The sequence below is a fragment of the Rattus norvegicus genome, chromosome 6, assembly GCF_036323735.1.
Source record: "Rattus norvegicus strain BN/NHsdMcwi chromosome 6, GRCr8, whole genome shotgun sequence".
NCBI lineage: Eukaryota > Metazoa > Chordata > Mammalia > Rodentia > Muridae > Rattus > Rattus norvegicus.
The window spans coordinates 123,072,307-123,087,966 of record NC_086024.1 but is presented as its reverse complement, the minus strand read 5'-3'; positions in this window follow the sequence as shown (position 1 = coordinate 123,087,966).

Genomic DNA, 15,660 nt, shown 5'->3' with positions numbered 1-15,660 from the left:
AGACCTTTTGTGTACTTGCTTTTCTCTCCCAAGTGGACTCAGGGCTTACCTCAGGTCCCTTACTCAGGGGAGAGGCTGTTCCTTATAATATTTTTGGTTGTGTTGTTTTCTCTACTGAGCCCTTAAGATCTGGGGACAAGGTGTGCAGAAAGGGAAGCATTCTTTTATCTTTATGATTAATTCTGTCTTTAGGGGAACCCATTTTAGAGATCTGATCTTCACAAGTGTTTCTTAGCTTTCCCTACTACAGAGTTAAGGCAAGATAAAGGAAAGTATGCAGAAAAGATTACTTGTCTTCCACGTGGGGTAGCCTGTGGTAAAGCCCTCCTCCTTGCTCCTGTTACAGAGAGTGATACAATGGTTCATTTTCCTCTCTCATTATCAGAGCCACTAGAGATGTGTTTTGACTCTTCATTATGAAATTATTGAGGGGCTCCATAAGGTTAAACCTAAGAAGGTTTGAAACACCATTAAGGCTTAGAGCTTAAGAGTTTGTTCCTCTACTCTTGTAGTATCCTCCACCCCAGCAATTTACTAGCATAACCATATAAGCATCTTATCAGTTTAGGACACTGGTGTCTAAAATTCTTATACGTAAGATAACAATGAGATTATAAAATCAGCCAAGAGCCTCAAGAACCACTTTTGCTTCAGAGATCGCAGATTTCAAATGGAACAGAAGCCTGTTATCTAGCAACAAAAACAGAACAGAAACAGTAGGAAATGAGCAGTTTACTGTGTGTAGTGGTTTGAATCAGAACGGTCCCCATAGGCTCATATATTTGAATGTGTAGTTATCAGAGAATGGCACCACTTGAGAAGTTAGAACAGTAGTTCTCAATTTCCTAATGCTGTGACCAACTATAAAATTATTTTTTTGCTATTTTATAACTATAATTTTGCTACTACTATGAATTTTAATGTAATATCTGATATGCAGGATATCTGATATACCACTCCCAAAGGGTTGAGACCCACATGTTGAGAACCTCCAGATTGGAAGGTGTGGCCTTGTTGAAGGAAGTGTGTTAATGGGGGTGGACTTTGTAATTTCAAAAGCCCAAGCCAGTCCTAGTATCCCTTCCTGTTGCCTGCATATCAGGATATAGAACTCTCTCCATAACAGTGAACTAAACCTTTGTAACTGTAAGCCAGCCCTAAATTAAATGCTTCCCTTTATATGAGTTGTCATTGTCATGGTGTCTTTTAATAGCCATAGAACACTGACTAAGACACTCTGTGAAGCCAAAGAACTAGAAAACAGGAAATCCAAGCAAAGTGAGTACTTGTGGACAATATCTGCATGGTCTACTGCAATAACAGTAACTATAGGGGAAAAAAATCAACCAACCAACCAACCAACCAACAAACAATAACAAACAACAAAAACCAAACCAAACCAAACAAAAACAAACAAAAAACAAAACAAAAGGAAAAAAAGCCAACAATTAAGGACCATGCCAGAAACAGCCAGCATAGAGAACAAGATTTTGCCTTTGCCTTTATGGATTCTGATAGATCAAGGAACACTCTGCAGAGTGGGGCCAGAGAAAACCAAACATGGTTTTCCCTACCATCCTTCAGTAATGAGTTGACCTCCCCTATGTGTCAAGAAAGCCACATTCTGAACAGTAAGTGGCAAATGTGACTGTCCCTTCACACCTGAGTATGATCAGCTGAGCCTCCTTATAGCTGGAGTGTCCACTTTGCTTAGCACAAAGTAACCTTCACTGGGTGATGTTCAGGAGGAAGGCAAGTGGGAAGACTTTACTTCTGCCCCAACTTGGCAGGCAAAGGGGGTTCCCTGCTGATTCCCATTTGTCTCTTTCCTTCAAATGGGAAATACATGTTAGCAAGGGGAAGTTGGCTATTTTAAAAATGTAAGCTAGAATTGGATGTGAAACGTCATGTTTGGGGATAGGGAGTTGACTAAGTCATTGAGAGCACTCACTGCTCTTCTGAAGTACCCACGTTTGGTTCCAAGCACCCATTGTTGGCTGTGACTCTAGCTCCAGAGGGCCTGATGCCCTCTTCAATCCTCTATGGACACATGCACGCATGTGGAATACACTCACATACAATTAAATACAAGAGAGTTCCCAACCTTTGAATTTTGGAGTAGCAGTGACTACCACCAATGAACGGTGTTTCTAACACCTTTTCATTTTAAAAAAAATGTTAGCTAGTTCATAATAATTTACACATAATAATGAATTTCATTAAGTCATTTCATATGCTTAAATAATATATTTAACTAACACTTTTATTTTATATTTTAATACAGTGAGGGAAAGATAATTAAATGCTAGTTGTTTACTTGACACCAGGAGGTTTCAATGGTCATCTTCCCACACGTGCAATTTATGGTCATTACGTAGTGGAGAGATGGTATAGAAGAGGGATTTCTGTTATTTTTGTTGCTTTGCACAACATTAAACTCCCATGTGCTTTGACCATGAGCCGAGCTGGTGGTAGGATGGATATGAACTAATATGTGAGAATGAAAGTGTGAATATTTAGAACAGAAAAACATATGAATGTTTAGACCATGAATGAGGAATAAGTATCACTTGCTCTGGGCATGAGTAAGGTTGAGAAAGGAAAACAGAACAATTATTGGGCAGAACACTAGTCCATCCCAACACTGGTATGGAAACCAGTATGTAAAAGGCAAAAGAATTATATCCGCCGTGGCTAAAGGTGGAAATATGAGGCCTGGAAAGTATCCCTCACCATCTTCCGTCTCCCCACATGACAGGAAAATGCCTCACACTGAACTCTCAAGACCATTTATCTGGAGTGCCTCTCATTTTACAAATGAGGAAACTGATAGGGAATCTGATGTCAGAAACAGCTTATACCATGGTATCATGTGGCTTTTCCAACCTATAAATGATAAGTGTAGTGACATTTATTCTGAGCATTGTCAGCCTTCTAAGCATAACTAACCAATTCCAGATGTAGCTTTGGCATTCTCCTCAGTGCAGTAATAAGCTGTGAACAATTGATTGGAGGTGACATGTAAGCTGCACTTTATTGGCCATTTCTGTTCTAAATGCTGATGTTTTTTTCTCTCCTAAATATTCCATGTAGACACTGGGTGAACAGAAACTGTTCTGAGAGGTGTAGCATTTAAGTTTGCACGTAAAGAAGGAATAGAAGACTTTTATGAGGTGTTATCTTTTTTCTCTAGTCTAGTATGTTAGTATATTGATATTTCTAAGTGAAATATAATTCCAAATCTAAGGAAACATGACCAGGAGGGAGAGAGAAAGAGACGGAGAGAGGGAGAGAGAGAGAGAGAGAGAGAGAGACAAAGATACAAATAGAGAGACAGAGAGAGACACACAGAAACACAGAGAGCAACACAGAGAGAGACAAACAGAGATACATGTATGTAGAGAAAAAGAGAATGAGAGACAGAAAGATAGAGACAGAGAAAGACACAGAGAGAGGCAGAGTGACACAGACACAGACAGACTGACAGACACACACACACACACACACACACACACACACAGAGAGAGAGAGAGAGAGAGAGAGAGAGAGAGAGAGAAAGAGAGAGAGAGAGAGAGAGACCCTTCAAAGGGTTCCATATATCAGGATAGTTAGGCAGATCAGCGAAAGCCTAGAGTCCTGCACAGAGACCTGCATAGAGAATGGCCCAGGTTTGTCCTGCAAAGATATGATACCTTTTAACTCCTGCACCATTCTTAAGTCTTGCCCAAATCCATGGACGTACATTGTAAGCAGAGACTATTTGATGGACAGGGATGGGTTTTGATGGAGGCTTCAGCTGGGCCGTTGACAGGTTTACTGTTTCAGGAGTGCTCACCGCTCTCATCTGCCAAGCGCTCACTTTACCCTCACCAGTTCTGGATGATTCTCCATGTATTATCATGTTTCACTCTCCTGGGCACCAGAGCCTATCTTTAAGTGGTTTTCCTTCTTCAATTGCCAAGATCATAGCCTCTTTTTTTGTTTGTTTGTTTTCCTTACAATTCAGGCCTGGAGAAGCTCTCCTGTCTAACGACTTTTGTGTGTTCCTGGAGCCCCGGCAGCTGGATCATTTGTTTAGGTAGGGTTGAGCGATACTACATCATGTGTTGCCTTGACTGGGCTCCCCCTAAAAAGGTAGTTTGATCCCTGTATCCAGGGGTAGGTATGCCATTGCTCCTCTGTGCTTGGCTCTGAGCCTTTCATGTTGTCCTATTCTTCCCTTCTCTGTAAAAAATAATCCACAGTCAGCTGTGATCAGCTGAAATGCTCTCCTCCCTATTTCTCAGAAGCCCACACATGCCTCGGTGCCATCTTTTGGTTCCAGCTGAGCAGAGACGGAATCTGAGAATGGCTGGAGCAGATCAGCATCCTGATTGATTGTTCTTGGAATTCCTGAAAGCTCCCTCTTCTGTCTCTCAGAAATAAGAAGGCTAATCTCTGGAAAGGACATCCAGAGACTGTCCCACCTGGGGATCCCTCCCATATACAATCACCAAGCCCAGACACTATTGCTGATGCCAAGAAGTGCATGCTGACAGGAGCCTGATATAGCTGTCTACTGAGAGGCTCTGCCAGAGCATGACAAACACAGAGACAGATGCTCGCAGTGAACCAATGGACTGAGAATGGTGTCTCCAATGGAGGAGTTAGAGAAAGGACTGGAGGAGATGAAGGGGTTTGCAACCCCTTAGGAAGAACAACAATATCAACCAACCAGACACCTCCCCCCCCCGACAAGAGCTCCCAGGAACTAAACGACCAACCAAAGAGTACACATGGAGGGACCCATGGCTCCACCTGAATATGTAGCAGAGGATTGTCTTGTCAGGCATCGATGGGAGGAGAGGCCCTTTGTTCCTGTGAAGGCTCAATGCCCCAGTGTAGGGGAATGCCAGGGTGGAGAGATGGGACGGCGTGGGTGGGTGGGTGGGTGTGCACTCTCATAGAAGCAGGGGGAAGAGGGATGGGATAGGTGATTTCCTGGAGGGGAAACCAGAAGAGGGGATAACATTTGAAATGTAAATAAAGAAAATATCCAAGAAAATAAAAGAAAAAAGTTTACTCATTTTTTGATGCTTATTTCTTTATTATTATAAAAATAAAACAGGATAATTAAGAAGGATTTAAATATTAAACAAGCTGGATTAGTCCATTAAATATCAAACATATGTCTTTCAATGCTAATCAATCTATTCTTATTTTTTAATTGGATATATATTTATTTACATTTCAACTGTTATTCCCTTTCCCGGTTTTCTGTCCGTAAACCCCCTATCTCCTTCCCCTCCGGTTTGAGCAGTTAAATCCATTTAAAGCCAGTGAAGACTGAGACACTTTGAGGCTCTCTTCGTAAAAGAGCTGCGGGGCCCTTATGTTATAAGCTGTAATTATGCAATTCTGGAGTTCAGACTACAAACAATAGCTGATATTAGATAGAGAATAAGGGATTCTGTTTTTTGATCATAGGCTTCCCCTGGGTGGGAGACAGCAGCTCCAGTTTGGATGCTAGGAGTGGAGGAGGCAGCTACATTTGGAATCGTGCTCCCCCACACCGTGCTTGGGGAAGCCATACATTTGGTTGGCAAGCACAGTACATCAGGCACTGTTCTGGTGTGCGGTTATTCAGATGAGCAAGAAGGGACTTTTGCCTCTTATGCTTTAGTCTAATGAAGGAGATAACTTAAATGATTATTATAGCAATAATAGCTGGTACATTGACCTAACATGAATTCTGGAAATGTTTAGGACCAAACTCTTCCTTTCTCCAACACTCATTTATTCCTACAACGTGGGGCCAATTTTCCCAGTCCTTGGATGACATCCAGGAAAATTCTCAAGGGCTTTGGTTATAATTAAAAGGTTTCTCATTGCTTTCAGCCAGAGAAACAACCTCAATTATTTTAACTCCTAAACTATAATAGAAAAAAAAATCTCAGCTTTACTTTTAGTTTCATTTTTTTGGTCTATTTTTGTGAATATACAAAATAGAGATGCTGCATCTCTTAATTGGCTATCATATAATGTTCAATATATGTTTATGGGACAAAATACTTCATTGACTTAAACATTTTTATTTCCTCAAATATTTGCTATTTCTTCATTTTGAAAACTCACATGTCCCTCTGCTAATCCTTCGAGATGTACACCATATAATTCTTGGCCTCAGTTACTGTACCAAGCACTGCTTGTAACCTTCTAACATTAACCCAACTGATCAACTCCAGCCCTACCCTGTCTCCAGCCTCTAGTAACTACTATTCTGTTCTACTTTCAACTCTCTGAGATCACTGTTTTAGGTTCCACTTGGGAGTAAGACCATGCATAGCTTGTGTTTCTGAGGCCCACTTCTGTTGGCTGTCCCACACTGTAAGGGGAAGGTTAGCATGTAGATTCTGGTGATCAAAAAAGGAACTGTTAGTCAAAGTGTTATTTTGACACTTATCTTTAATAAATAGCTTATAAAGAAGAAAGATTACTTTGACTTCATTATGGAGGCTTTACTCCATGGTCAGTGGCGGCTGTGGCAAAGCCATGAGTCATGAAATGAGTGCATGGCAGAATAGACCTTCAGAGACAGGAAGCAAAAGAGAGGAAGGAAGGGGCCAGATCCCAGCAAAACTTTTCAAGAGAATGATCCCAATGACCCATTAGAGATCTCATGAAGGTCTCACCACGGCCACACAGGGGCCAGGTGGTTAACTACAGTTCCCTAGAGAGACACTAAATCCAAATGATTGCACCCGCACAGCGTCTTACTCCTTTGTCTAAGCTAGCCATGTATCTACCACTCCTTTGAGGGAGGATTTAAGTTTTTGAGATGATTTATGGTTCTTACTAATTGTAGAATATACAGTAATGGCTTCCCAAAATGTCTCCAGCCTATTTCCTGGAACCGACGAATAGATTGTGTTGCATGGTAGAGGATAATTAGGTTCATGAGTTGACCTGAGATTGCCAATCAGCCAACCTTGAGATGGTAATCTTACTCCAGATTACCTGTGTGGACTAAATGTGATCCCAAAGACCCTTGCATGTAGAAAGGAAATGCTTCAGATTGTCACTGTGATGTGACATGAAAAAAAAAAAAAACCTCATGGCTGTTACTGGCTTTCAAGAGGGAAGAGACCATGGGCCAAGATGTCTTCAGATGTTGGAACAGGCACATAGACCTTTTCTCTTTCTTATAGCTTCTAGGAAGGACAATCAGCTTTACTGACAGCTCCATGTTATCTCATTGAATTCACTATGGACTTCTGACCTCCACATAAGTAATATATTTGAACTACTAAATTAGTGATGAGTTGTTATAGCAGCAATACAAACTAATATACTGATTAATTTGACTTAAGTTTGCCTTGGTTTCCTTGGGTTTGACAGTTTACAGTAATTTCTTCTTCTCTTGTGGTTGGTTGTTCTCTTGTTTTTGTTTTTCCTCTGATCCCCAAATCCCCCTTTCTCATATCACACCATCTAATCCTCCTAACAAAGGAGGAATATGATATAGGAAAATGTATGTCTGTTTTAAGTGGTTAAATTCCCCCCCCTTAACTCGTAGGCATTTTTACCTTATTTGCCTAAAGTACTTCTTACTCATGACCCTCTAGCTCTTCTTAAATGTGGCCTCTACATGTTCAACAAACATCACTGATCCCTTTGGCAAGGCTAATCTGTTTTGTCACTCCTCTGTCCCACAGAAGAGAATTAGCAATCTTCTTCATGGTTCTGTGGACACAAACCACACACCAGTTCCTCTCAGTGGTCAAGGTGAATGAAGCCTTTCCCCCACTTTGAGATAACTGAGGACACATTTTTCTTTGAGAAGGCAAATCATAACCCTTTCCACCCTTACTGTGAGTGAGGAGCAAGGAGTCTCAGGGTCCATTTATACTTGCTTGGCAAGTCCTACTTAGTGGTTTCAAATGTGAGTCTCTTAATGTTTACACACACACACACACACACACACACACACACACACACACACACACACACATACACACACCCCAGAATGAAAAAGGTAGAATAAATGGAGCAGCACATACAGTAACACCCTATGTTAACTCTCTAGAATTAGCTTGTTTGGAAGTTAACTTAGACCAATGAGTAGATAATAATATGTTGGTTAAGAGAAAACAGGCACAAAAATTCCTACGGTAAGTAAAGGATGGAGCCAGGACAATGTGGTAAGAAGTCATGCTCACTGTTTCTCCATGGATGAGTTTCTGTCCCTTCTCCTCACTACGCAGACAACCTCTTTCCTTCAAGTCCCTATCCATGGGGTCAGCTTCTCTGCACGCTCTTCCCTCATGACTGAGACACTCACTGTCTTTCCTCTCCTAAATGTCTCTTTTCCCCTCCATAATCTAGACAGTTTGCTAATTGTTTTGTGTGTATTGGTCTGGCCTTCAACTTCACATGAAAGGTGGAAATAAGCTTTAAAACATTTTCTGAAAGACAAGTTGTGTCCCATTGACCTCATCTATCTGAATTCAAATGGACCAATGAACAGCTTCTGTCCAAAGCCACAGACCCAGTGAGGTGTCATCCTGACCCAACTCTGTAGCTGTTATGTTGCTATGGAGAACACTTAGCTGGGCCCCCGGATAACTGTGCAGGTGAGCGTGCCTTTATTGTTTACCCCAAGACAAACTGGTGGTTTTCTTGCAAGTAATGATTTGTAACAAAGAACTGTTCAATTCTCCAAATCTGCTGAGGCAGAAAAAGTGTTTGGAGTATTGAAATACAGTTCTGCTGTTCAGACCTCCACTGACAACCAGTGGCCTTCTGTTATATGTTTGGGAATTATTTCACACAAGCTAGACACACTGTTTGTGAGGACAGCTACACAGCCTGGACCTTATAGGGTACACAGAAAGTTGGGTTCTGCCATCGGCTTCCCCTGAGGGGCATGGTCTGGTGTCTGGGGAATAATGTTATGCCAGAGTTCTCCAGTTTCTTCTCTTATTTTACATATTGCTGGCTCTTCTTCCTATTGCTTCAGAGACTGGTAGTCACATGAGAACATATTCTTAAGATAAACTCACCGCCTCTGCTTCCTCATCTCTGCTTTTGTGATGTCCTCCCCATTTCTCCATCTGCAGCCTATCTGACCTAGCCTTTCTTTGAACTCAATGCCAAAGATTGCTTCTTTCTCTCCCATTTCATCCATCCTCTCCTACCCAAAGCAGTCTTCCATTGGATTGTGCAAACAACTGAATTCCCACCACCAGGAAACAAAACCAAGCAAGAAGAACACACAAGCAATAAAAGACACACCCAACAACAGTCCTTCAGCCTTGATTCCTCTACAGCCAGCACTGTGTCCCTCATCTAACATTGTCTGGATAATGATATTATTTCTCATGTTCTCAGCTCCATCCTAGGCCCTCCACGGCACTTGGCCCTGATGACACTTCATCCTCATCTTCCTTGACTTTTCAGTAGTGCCTATGTCTCTACATTCGTTCTTTCTACATTCTTTTTCTATTTGGCATCTGTGGTCTAGTATCCCAACTTTCTTCCTGCATGTGATGCAGCATCTTCTTTATAGTAGAAACCTTCTAAGCACAGACAAATAATGCTTTTCAGAGCTTTGCTCAGTATTTTTTTTCTGCCTTTACCTTTCTCCCTAGCAAATCCCTATCTATCTATCTCTCTATCTCTCTATCTCTCTATCTCTCTATCTCTCTATCTCTCTATCTCTATCTCTCTATCTCTCTATCTCTCTCTCTCTATCTCTCTATCTATCTATCTATCTATCTATCTATCTATCTATCTATCTATCTATCTATCTATCTACTCCTGTCACCACCAATGCAGTCAATATATCTTCATGTCAGAACATTCTTGCAAATCTCTATGTCTCCATGTATCTTAGCTGATACATCTATTAGGAGATCCCACATCATCACATCAGTGTACTCAACAGGGAACTGAAAACTTTTTAAGTTTCTCTTCACATCTAAAGCAATGAGTTTTCTGTCTACATCCTCATCCCAGTTAGCACCCCACTACTCATCCAGATATGTAACCCAGAGAGCATCTGAGTAACCTTTTAGGAGGAAGGAGTTGCAATCTGGATGACTTGCAAAGAACAGACATTTATCTTTTATGGTTCTGGAGTTGGGTAAGACAGAGCTGATAGAGAAGTTGGCATCTAGTGAGAGCCCTCATCTTGGTTTATCCATGGCACCTTTCCCTGTGGTATCATATGATATAAAATGTAAGGGGTTTCTGTTTTATTTCAGAAAGGTATTACTCTCATTCACAAGAATTTTACCATCATGGTTTAAATCTCACTGCCCCCCCACTGCAAAAGACTCTGCCTCCTGATATCAACATGCTTGGGGGGCAGGATTTTAGTGTATGAAATTGAAATCTGGAAGAAGTATCCTTTAGTCTGCAACTTTAATCCTGATGCCTGCTTTGCCATTTCTTCTTATGACTGATCTTGTGGTAAATCCAAGCATTTTTCTTCTAATGTCTGTGTTTCTACATTTCTGTAATTCTTTCTCTTTTTCATTGTTCCCACTGCCTGCCCACCATGGCAGTCACATGTCTCCTGGCTTGCTCCGAAGCTTCCTCACCAGTGTCTTCACAGCCATCCTTGACCTTGGCCTCAACACCTCCACAGGAAAGCTACATTTGTAAAATTTCTGATCACAATATTCCTTCTATCTCTATGTAAATTCCTATCCCATTCCCAGACAGTCAGACTAGGCATACTTTAACACTTGTTCTTATTACAAAGTTTTTAAAGCTTCATTTGGGGTTCATCTTATGCCAAGGTCCTCCTTTCATGTCCTTGGGCATACTTTTAGTTGCTTCCAGAAGCTTTTGTCACTTCTGTCTGGGTTTTTCACTTCATCCTTCTGCCAAGGTAATTATGACTCTCTGTCTTTGTCATTGTTCTAGAGTTGCGAAGAGACACCATGACCAAGGAAAATCATGTAAAAGAAAGCAATTAATTGTGGGATGACTTACAGTTTCAGGGGTTTAGTCCATTATTTCATGACAGGAAGCCTGGTGCTGGAAAAGTAGCTGAGAGCTACATCATGATTTGTAAGTACAGGGACACACACACACACACACACACACACACACACACACACACACACACAAACACACACACACACGCAGAACGAGAGAAAGAGAGAGAGAGACAGAGAGAGAGAGAGAGAGAGAGAGAGGAAGAGAGAGAGAGAGAGAGAGAGCATTAGACATTGAGGGAGTCAGACAGAGAGACAGACAGAGAGACTAAGTCTCAAGTGGGCTTTTGAAAACTAAAAGCCTACTCCCAGTGACACACTTCCTCCAGCAAAGCCACATCTCCTAATCCTTCCAAACAGTTCTACTTTCTAGTGACTAAGCATTCAAATATGTGGGGGAGGAGTCATCTTCATCTTCATTCAAACTACCACACTCTCCTTAAGGTCAATAACTCTATTGCTTCATTGGAAGCCTTTGTGCTTGTATGAGATCCTTTAATTGTCTCTTCCAAAAATTCATGTAGCTTGACGGCATTTCACTGAGTCATGACATACTGACATCTGTTTTCCACTGTACTTTGGATCCTCCAAGGCAAAGACTGTGACTAGTGTTTATACATGATATGTGCTATATTAATTATCTTAGATGATACTTATTAAGCCTTGTCTCATCTACAAATTAAAGTTATCAAAGGTTCTACCTGAAGAGATGAGGGAGCTCCAAATCTTAAAGGCCAGGGTTTCTTTACCTTGGCTACTTGCTTTTAAGTCAAACAACAGACCATGGATATGAAATGTCTGCATCCCCTTTGAATGTTTAGGCATCATTGGCTTTGGAATAATTATATTTCTGGCAAACATAGGCTATTCATTCAAAAGTGACTCTAGGCTTGACTGGGCCAGGGTCAGCTTCTGGGAGACAAGGTCTTGGGAGATGAACACATACAGAGAGGGGGAATAATTCTGTCTATGGATTCTAGCCAGCAAAGGATCAAATAAGAAGAAGCATTTGTAGATTGCAGTGTCTTGGGCACACTGGTCTCTCTGAGTACATGAAAAGCATCAAGGAAAAGGCCAAAAACCCTCTCTTTCAAGGGCTCAGAATTAAGTGCATGTGGTATTTAGGACCCCACATCATCCTGGAAACAAGTGACCCGAGTTTGATTCCCTTTTATTATAATTACAAATCATTTAGCCCTTTGCATATTGTAATGGGTTGAACCGTGGCCCCTAAATGATAGGTCTACATTTGAATAGCAGGAACCTGAAAATATGACCTTATTTGGGAATTAAAACAGTCTTTCAAGAATATGATTAAATTAAGAATCTTGAAATGAGATCATCTTGTATTATTCAGTTGGGCTTCAAATCCAGTAACTAACTTTAAAAGGTTTAATTGGCTTATCTTTGTGACTCTAGACCAGGGAAACACACACATTCTAGGTAAACTAATCAGAGCAGGATGGTACAGGGAGGAGGCTAGAGAGAGCAGGAATTAATTACACCACCTCCAAGTCGTTCTCCTTGTAATGTTAAAACAGCAGATGATCACTTGGGTTAAAACAGCAAATGTCATTTTCTTATGACATCAACTTGGGTTTCCTGGAATCCATTTTCTTCTTTTGTTTTTTAAAAGTTGTTCATTTCTAAGTTTAGTTTAATTATGGGACATTTAGCACAAATGGCTCTATTCTGGTTTGGACTGGTCAGAAACTAGTCGAGACCACGGCCAAATATGAAACTTATTTAACCCAAGAATCGTTGTAAGGGGCTGTCAAGAAGGAGGTGGATGTTCGAGTGATGCAGCTTCAAGCCAAAGACTTGAAGGGGTTTTCACTGGAAATAAGGTTTACCCGTAGAATTTTGCAGTACTGTGGCTTCATCACATTTAGTTTTTGAGAAGTCTTAACTGCAAAACTTCTGGATAAAAGTTTCATCCCTTTAAGTCAGTACATGTGTTGTCATTTGCTAAGAACATCTTATAAAATTCACAGAGAAAGTGGCTTACATTCCAACTTAGAATTTCTTTTTATAGCTATTAGTTTTGCCAGCCAACAAGGTCAGCATGTATACTTTCATGAGCAGCACAGTTTTTATGAGCACGCTTGCCACTTCCTACGTCTTCTTCCTATCAATCTCTGTTCATAAGAGTTATTTTTCTGCATTCATAGATTTGAAGGGAGACATCACGGTATGGTGAATAAAAGACAGATATTCTTGGGAACTGGAGGTTGCCGGCCTCAGATCTCAAATAAGTGCCCTGGTATTTATAAATAAATATTATTAGCGATTGCTATTTGACAACCGTTTGAGAAATTGATTTTTTTCTTTGTAATATATCTGGCAATTACAGACATGAGTCGGATTCTATCTGACATGTGTTTGGAAGGTCCAGGCTTAGCTGGACCAGAGGATATGGCTCTTGCAATGTGAGATTAGAAGATATAAGCTCCATTTTCTGAGGAGGAATGTGTCTATCAAAGTCAAGATGTAAGACAGCAAACCCCTTCCTTTGCCTGTCAAAGTCAGTTGTGAAAGAACCGAGATTAATCATTGTAATCATAGTGGCAGTGGGCTGTCAGCTTGGAGAGGGAATCCAGATGAATATCCCTCTTCATGCCATCAGTTTTAAGCAAATGAAAGGCCCAAAAGCAAAGAGCAAAAAATAACAGCTGTAAACGGAGAGAATGGCTCTAGACACTGGAGATATTAACTGACAGAATTTCCTCTTTCTTACTTGCTCTGCAAGGATGACTAGACATTGGAAAACCTCATTACATCGAAGGTTTTACATTTGTGAATTCTTTATAGCTCCAACAAGCATGTGCTTGAAGGTTCTTATTTACCTCTGCATGCCCAGGGTTGGGCACACAGTGACGATAATAGTCATGACAGCTGGAATGAACATACACTGCATTTTCACCTTCATTTATCCTGGGAACAGTCCTAAAAGGCAGCGGGAGGGACATGGTCTCATTGTTTTCATGTGTACTTGAGGAAACTGAGGTGCAGCATGATGGAGCTGTGTGGTTAATAGGAGTGGAGGCGGCTTTGAATCTAAGCTTCTGAGCTCCAGATCCCTTGGCCTTGCTATCTTATGAAGAAAGCTTAGACATGGGGTGGGCCAGTGAGATGGTTCAGTGGGTATAGGTGTTTGCTTCTGAAGCTAGCTATCCGAGTCTGATCCCTGAGAGTGATGAGAGGACTGACTGATGCAAGTTGTCCTCTGACTTCCGCATATATGCATGCATGAGAGTGTATTCACACACATGCATGTTCACATGTATGTGTGTGCATGACCACACATGCACACAATTGTTTTGATGGATTGTGATTTTTTTTTATTATTACATTCCAGTCATTGGCCCCTCTCAGTACCCCCTCCCCCACTTCCTCATCCCATTCTTCCTATCACTTGTCTCTGAGATGTTGCCACCCCCACACCTTTTTATTGGATATTTTATTTACATTTCAAATGTTATCCCCTTCCCTGGCTTTCCCTCTGCAAATCCCCCGCCCACCCACCCACAATTTTAAAAGAATACCAGATATGCTCAGTGGCCAAATAGGAATAAACGCATTCTTGCCGAGAGTTCACTGCACGCCTAGCACTGTTGTCTGTTTCATGTGTTAGCTAAATTCATATCCCCCAGTATATATAATTACCCTTTTATTTCTGACTTACATGTATTATAAGGAGTAAACCACAGGCACAAAAAATTACCCAGAGCTCATAGCTACTAAGTGGTCTTGGCAGATTTCCAAGCCAGCGTATCTGCCATATTGTCCGTCTAACCATGAAGAGTTTCACCTGTCATATTAATAAGTCATGAAGTTCATCTTCCCTGCAGTTGTGGGAGGGGGTGCTTGCTGTAAATGACAGTGGCAGTATTTGAAGGCGGTTTAAAAGCAATCTTTTTTTTTACAGTCTATTGATAAGTGTCAAGGAAGAAAATAAAAACGGAGAATTGGTTGGAAGCACAGAGAGCAGAGCCAGGAGGCACCATTAAGTCTTGTTCATCTGCCACAGACACTCACCAGAATGTGAGCTGATGTTTAGACCGAATCACAGTAAAGCGCCCCAAGTTACAGTTTCCCTTTGCTAAATTTCTGTGTAGCACACATCTTCTCCTAAGTCTGTATGGCGACTGTACTCCACCCCTTTCTTAAGGGACACTTGATCTTTTGTCAGCACCACACATAATGGACTACTAGCATGATGTATAACTTCTTCCCCTCATTGTGATCTCATTGGGCTTTAAAGCTATAGATAAAGATCATAAGATTGCTTGCACCCATGTCCTCCTGGGTGGCAATTTTACTTAGATGGAATAAGTATTTTATTTTGTTCTTGGCTGCTTGGATGATACTCTCAGTCAACATAAGTGACCAGCTCAAGCTCATTTCTGACTTCATCACCGTACCTTTCCCAGAACTTCATGGTGCTCATGACTACACAAAGTGGGGTATTCAGCTCTGAAGTACTAGTTGGTCTCCAGGGCTTGATAAATGCCATCTCTCCAGCTTACTGGAGATTCACAGAACCAGAATCTGCATGTTGACAGGTCCTTATACAATGCAGAGCAAATTTTAATCTGAGACACACCTTGTTTGAGGTTCTTGGTTCAATCAGGAAGGGAAGAGTTTGATTTACTTGGTTTGGGGTGTAGTCCGA